General features: G+C 46.4%; 1 pseudogene; it reads left to right on the top strand.

Moving 5' to 3' along the window:
- The first annotated feature begins 626 nt into the window (after positions 1–626).
- The window catches only part of LOC144820331 (forkhead box protein F2 pseudogene), a 47,575-nt pseudogene continuing 40,884 nt past the window's right edge, over positions 627–7,317 (top strand).

Below are 7,317 nucleotides of genomic sequence, written 5' to 3'. Positions count from 1 at the left end.
CATTACTCTCCAAGATTCATTAAAGGTTCAACATCAGAATCAAAGTTGCAATTCTCAGCATAATACGTATTTATATTCTCAAGAACACTGTTCAATTCACAGCTTTAGTTAGGTACTAGACATTCTCATACTAAGAAGCAAATAGGAAATCCAAAAGTAATTTGAGACTCAGCCTTCCTCTGAGAAACACGTTTAAAAGCCTTTAAACGAAACCAGAAACTAGAGCCAGTTTGCCAATACCAATACTAAGACTTAGGTCCAATAATCAGAGTTCGGTAAAAAGAATGTCCAGAGAATTACAGAGGAAACGCCCTTCGCGTTCCCCCTCTACGAGCCTCTTGAAAGTGTCACCAGCCGGTAAACAGAATTGGATAAATCCTACCTGCGTTTTCAGCAAGCGGATTTTCGTGGTAGATTACTACCATTTAAGCAGGAAACTGGATAGCTGGAAGCATCTCCGAAGTCCTCCGTTGTTTGGATGAAGAGCAGACCAAAGCAGGAAACCTCCGATCTCTGGAACCAGGAAGGAATAATCCGCGCGGTGTTTTGGGCGTGGCCGCTTTTATAGTACCGGCCTGAAGTACGGAGGCTGCAGAGGAAGAAAAGACCTCGGCAGCAAACTCGAAATGGCAACTCAGAGGCAGGATATGAACAAGCATTGGCAAAAACGGTACAAACGAGCAAAGGCAAAGAACTGCAGCAACAAGCATTGGCAAAGGGATTGTAACAATGCGGTTTGACAAGCAACAGCAACTAGGAGTATTGACACATTGGTGACCACAGAAGAGTATACAATGATAATAACAGGTATAGGCACTCCTTCGGTACAATGAGCATAATCGGCACAATGATAAAAATAGTGACCACAGAAGAGCACTAATGGCACGTGCGCAAGCCAGTGCGCCAGAACAACGAACAGAGAGCAGGAATCCTGACACCTCCTTACTGTAGCATTACAACGGTTACGGTACGATCGAGAAAATAGCAGGTGACAGTACACTAGAACAGTGCCATAATGTAGCCTAATAAATGGTAAAGTATTTGCTTGCAAGTATAACTAGTACTTGCGTTGAATTTATTTGACATTGGCTACTACTACTAGAAGATATAGTACTGAAGCTGAGTAAGTCTAGAAGATATCCTCGTATTCCTTCACCAGCCTGTTGCTGCTATGACCTTATCCTCCCCAGCAAGTGTGTGGAATTATTGATGTCATTTTAGTCAGACATCAAGCAAAACAACACAGCCCGGGGGAAGAGGGTTAGGGTTTGTAAAATGGATGGGAATGGGGGTTTCTTTTTGGGTAGGTTTTGTTGAGAGAAGAAAAAAAAAGCAGAGCATGGACAAACAATAATTGAAGATACAGACAATCTTTGGTTACAAACTAAAGGTAAGCACATGCAGTCACACTCATAGAATAAAAGACAACAATGGATACTGTATCTGTATTGCGTATGTTGATGGAGTTGTCCTGTTGAATTTGGTAAGTAAGTTGCATGCAGCAAACAATTCCTCTTATTGGCGGCACTCCTCCATTCCAGCTGACGCTTCGTCCATCAATGTGGTGACCACTGACAGAAGACACCCTGTCCACTGCCTGCCTGGCGGATGTTGACTGAAACCCGGCCTGTAATTATTGAACGGAAAACAGGAAGTGCTATTACAATACCACTGATAAATAAATAAAAGGTATGTACGCTGTGTGGTGCAAAAAGTCACACTTTGATTTCCCTAATAGACAGTACAATATTTTAGAAATTGCGTGCTCTGTCTGAGTCACCTTTTTAAGGATCAATAAGTATGGCCAAAATATTATAGCGGATCTTTCCCCTCAAGGTAGGTGTACTACTGTGTTTTAGAACAAAATTTGACCTTGAAAAAAAGGCTGTTCCTTATGGATTTTGTCCGAAACACTTCTATCCGGTATTAGACCTTCCCAGGAATGCCCCAGGCAAGACCCGCCGGCGCCAACCCACCCGCAAAAAACCACCCGACAACACCCCCAAACAGCGAAAAAGCTAAATCTCATACTTACAATATCTCTCGGCCTTCGGTCCAAATGCGGCGCTGTTCAGCTAGGTCATCATCATCATCAATCATCATAACTCCTGTTTTCCACCACGGATTTCCTGAAAAGCAAATGCAATCAAGATTAGACTGTCGCAGCAGTGCTTCGACAGAGACCCCGGCCGCAACCCACCCACGAACAGCAGGAAGCCCCCCAAAACGCTACATTGAGCAAGATGTCAGAAGAAATAGCAAAAAAAAGGCTGTTCCTTATGGATTTTGTCCAAAACACTTCTATCCGGTATTAGACCTTCCCAGGAATGCCCCAGGCAAGACCCGCCGGCGCCAACCCACCCGCAAAAAACCACCCGACAACACCCCCAAACAGCGAAAAAGCTAAATCTCATACTTACAATATCTCTCGGCCTTCGGTCCAAATGCGGCGCTGTTCAGCTAGGTCATCATCATCATCAATCATCATAACTCCTGTTTTCCACCACGGATTTCCTGAAAAGCAAATGCAATCAAGATTAGACTGTCGCAGCAGTGCTTCGACAGAGACCCCGGCCGCAACCCACCCACGAACAGCAGGAAGCCCCCCAAAACGCTACATTGAGCAAGATGTCAGAAGAAATAGCAAAAAAAAGGCTGTTCCTTATGGATTTTGTCCAAAACACTTCTATCCGGTATTAGACCTTCCCAGGAATGCCCCAGGCAAGACCCGCCAACCCACCCGCAAAAAAACAACCGACAACACCCCCAAACAGCGAAAAAGCTAAATCTCATACTTACAATATCTCTCGGCCTTCGGTCCAAATGCGGCGCTGTTCAGCTAGGTCATCATCATCAATCATCATAACTCCTGTTTTCCACCACGGATTTCCTGAAAAGCAAATGCAATCAAGATTAGACTGTCGCAGCAGTGCTTCGACAGACACCAAAAATTACCCACAAACCCCCGGAACCCCGCCAAAGAGCACCTCAAAGGCAAGCAAGTCAGCAAAAACGGCAAGAAATTTCCACCTCATATTTGGTCCAAAACACTTTTGTCCATTATTAGAGCTTCACAGCAATGGGCCCAAATCCGTCAACTCACCCGCAAAGAAGTACAACACCCCCACAAGTGCTGAGTCTTTCTTCATTGGGCGTAATCCAGCACTCTGCTTGGAGGGAAATCGCAGTCTGGAGGAGGAGGATAGAGGAGCATGTTCTTCGGAACTTGTGAACCTGAGGAATGTAGACTGCGGCACCTTCAAAGCAATAAGCAAACAAGTGAAGACAGTTCTGATGATGGTCTTGTTTTTGGGATTAGGTGATTAAAGTTTGAATTAAATTAACTGTGCAAAACAAAGAAAGAGAGACACAAAGCACACAGGAATAAAAGGGAATAAGGACGAAAAAGAAAGTTCTTGATTGATTGTCTCATTTTCAGTGCTCGGTGTCAGGGAATAAGAACAAGATTTCGTCATCATACTCTGCGAATTCAGGCTGGATGAGGTCAGTGCCACCGAACAGAGAAAAAATCCCCTCATCTACGTTGCCGTCCTCCTCGTCTTCATGCGGCGTGCTTTCTCGTACTTTGTAATCAGGTGGTATGAGGTGCTGATTCATCTTGATCATTGTCAGCCGCTCCACATTTTTGGGCGAGAGGCGGCTCCGTTTGGGAGTTACAATGCCACCAGCAGCACTGAAAACACGTTCAGAAGACACACTTGCGAGTGGGCAAGACAAATAGTTTATAGCCAGGTTGTAGAGCTGTGGCCACAATTGTTTTTTGCCATGCCAATACTGCAATGGCTCCTCATTAAGAAAGACCACTGTTGAGTCATTCATATAGTCCTGCACCATCGACTCAAGGTCATCAACGGTTCCTCCACTTTGCTTACTTTTTGCTGTGGCTGTGACATTTTTTCGAGAACCATACCCCATCAAACTTAGCCAATCCTCCTCCGCAGCCACTGTTAGTGTTGTCATTGTGTGTGGTGCAGATGATCCAGTTGCCGGTGTCTTTAACGGCTGAGAGGTCACTTGTGCCCCAGCCACAGGTGCAGAAGTGGATTCTTGTGACTGGGGATGGCCTGCTGATGCTGATGCTGATGTACTGGCTTCTCCTTCAATAACCTGCCGTTCTTTTTCAAACCTATTGGCTGACCAGGCTAACCAATGTTTGTACTTTTGAACATCTGCATCATCAAAAGGAAAGAATGCTTCGTCTGCCAGCGCCTTTTTGTAGCGTGGATCCAGAATAGTAGCACAAATGTAATGCTGATCGGACTTGATCTTTTGAAGACGTTCATCACCACGTAGGCGCTCTAATAATTTCTCTGGCAAAATGAAATGGTTTTTTTTTTCTTCATCTTCTTTTTCAAACTCAGAAGACACCGCCATCAGTTGGTGCTCCAGCATGCACAACAATGGGATAGCTTTTCCCAAATTACAGTCCTCCTGGCTGACTGCACGCGTGAAGAACTCAAAAGGACGAAGCATGTCTGTCAGGCTTTTAACTATGTCCCATTGCGCCGCAGTCATCCGCAGGTCCTCCTTCTGAGATTTACCCTCTGTGAAGAAATAGTGATCGAGTACCGAATACTGCTCATACAGACGCTCAAGCATGTAGAAGGTTGAGTTCCAACGTGTTGCCACCTCCTGGATGAGTGCTTTCACTGGCATTCTACGTTGAAGTAGCAGTCTCCGCAGATGCTTCCGGGCCTTAAAAGAATGGCTGAAATGGTTGGACATTTTGCGGCAGGTGGCCATTACCGCGAACGCTGCACTGTCTCTATCACTCAAGAATTTTTGAACTACCAGGTTGATACAGTGCGCCAAACATGGCACTCTGAAATAGCCACCCTCCGACATGGCCTTAACTACATTGGAGCCATTATCCGTGGAAACATAACCAATCTTGCGTTTTAGGGGGGATAGCATTGTCAAGACCTTTTTGTTAAACTCTTGCAAAAGGTTTTCTGCTGTGTGACTTTTCTCCAAGCCAAACATGGCTAGTGTTGCATGTTTCCGAGCAGCTTTGAAAACTTTGTCCGGGTCAACACCTGCGTTTAGCTTTGCTTTAACACCTGAAAAAGAGACCCAGTGTGCAGTGATGCACATGTAATCATGGCCTGGGCCACTGGTCCACATGTCTGTTGTCAGATGTATTGTGTGAACAGCACTCTTCTGCAAAGCTGCCCCAATCGCCTGCAGCACATCTTCATGTAGTGCTGGAACCGCAACTCTGGCAAAATAGAACCGGCTCGGAACTTTCCATTTAGGGCAGAGCGTTGCCACTAATTCAAGAAAACCTACCGCTTCTACAAAAGAAAAAGGTAGAAGGTCCACAGCTAGCATTTTAGCCAGCTTAGTGTTATACAGACGCGTCAGTGGGTGGTTGCGTTCATATGGCACGTCTGAAGTAAGCATTGTTCTAATGTTGCCCTGGACCAAGCATTTACGGGCTGATAATGACTTCGTTGACCCAATTTTGCTCGCTGGTGAACTTTTGTGCGTTGGTGTCTCACTCGCTCCAACACTCTTAGTGTGCCTCACATTGGGTGTGCTGCTGACAGGGGTACTGGGTGTAAGGGAAGTGTTTGACACGTCTTCTTCCTGCTCGTCATCATCAGATGAAACATCAACGTTTCCTTGAATTTGGCCTTTCTTGATCGCATCTAGGTGCGCAAACCATTTGACAGTGTGCTGTCTCCTAAGATGACCTCTCTGGCCTCCGGTACCATAGTTGGTACCTGGCTTACCACGACTAACTGCTTGCTTACAAATGGTACAAATGGCAAACTTTGGATTTTTTGGACAAACAGTAAAGAAGTCCCAAACTGGGGACTTGAAGTGTCTGTGGGACATGGAGGAGGCGGCGATACTGGTGGTGGTGGTCATGAAGCTAATGCCAGATGAAGTGGAGGATGTGGATTGCCCAACTTTTGTACGTTTTGCACTTTCACCGCCACTAATTAAGGTCGAGGTTGACGGAGGTCTCTTCTTGCCAGAAAGAAATATGGAAGCGGGACGAGTTGGTGTACTACTTAACTCCAATGATTGTGGTGTTTCCACTGCCTCCTCATCGACAACATCATCATCACGCTCAGCAGCTCTTCGGGCTAGGGTCAAAATGTCTGTTTGCTGCATGCCCGCTGGGGCTGCAGTGACCTTTATGATGACTGGGTCGTCGTTGGCAGAGTCTTCATCAGCAGCAGTATCCGCCACTTCTTGTTGAGACTCATCACACTCCATAACTCTGAGACTTTGGACGAGCTTCCTTTTACGCTTAACTACCTTTGTTTGTTCCTAAGTTTGATCCGTATCATCAGAAGGAGGTGTGCTTGAAGAGGATGTAGACACCACCCTTGATCTCTTCCTTGCTAGGGGTGTGGAAGACAATGAAGGATCATCAGGAGGAGTGGCTTCCTCAAATGATACCTCGCCTTGATTGTCGATTTCCTGATGTGCCCCTACTTCGGGAGGAACAACTATTGTGGGCACTTGTTGTGACCCTCCATGCACCTCTGCTTGCGCATCTCCTTGCGCTGCCTCTCCTTCCACATGTACTTGGGCTTGTACTTGCACATGTGATTGTTGTTGCGGCTGTGGTTGTTCAACACTCGTCAGATGAGCTACAACAACCTGTGTTGATTGAGGGACATTGCTGCTGCTTTCTTGCGATGAGCCAACATCACTGGTCGATGGTGATTGAAGAAGTATACTGGCTGCCTCTGCAGCACTCAAGGGCTTGGACTTAAGTTGGCGTGGTGGTGGTGGTGGCACTGAGCCCAATGGAGCGGGGGTGCTGCTGCCAGCTTGGTCCCCAGCAGATCCCGCTGCAGCTGCTGCAGGCATACTTTTTTTTTTACTCCCAAAAAAGGGGCGGGCGGCACACCAGTGTCCTTGGTAACTTGCTTCTTCTGCTCCTTACTGGCACCTTTCTTGCTAGAGGAGCTACGGGTTACTTTTTTTGGGGCCATCTTCTTCAGAGCAGGTCAGCAGGCAGCAGTTGCACGAGTTGCAGAGGGTTCTGTGTCCAGACGTGACGTCGCGTGACGTTATGCTGCACACACCGCTGCAGGACTTCTTCCTGGCACTGGTGGTTCTATTGAGTCTTCTTGTGCACCTAAAAGCAATGGAAGACAGAGGAACATCAGTTCAGTTATACACCCCAAAAAATCGACAAAACACAGAAAAATGAGCACAATCCCATGCCATCCATGATGTTTACATTGAAGACACCCCACAGAAAGACTAGGGACATGCAAGTATGCAACACTCACTACCCCTGGGCATAAGGGATGAAAAGTAGGCAAAATA

This window comes from Lissotriton helveticus, chromosome 2_1, assembly GCF_964261635.1.
Source record: "Lissotriton helveticus chromosome 2_1, aLisHel1.1, whole genome shotgun sequence".
Taxonomy (NCBI): Eukaryota; Metazoa; Chordata; class Amphibia; order Caudata; family Salamandridae; genus Lissotriton; species Lissotriton helveticus.
This window is presented reverse-complemented; position numbering and strand designations above follow the sequence as displayed.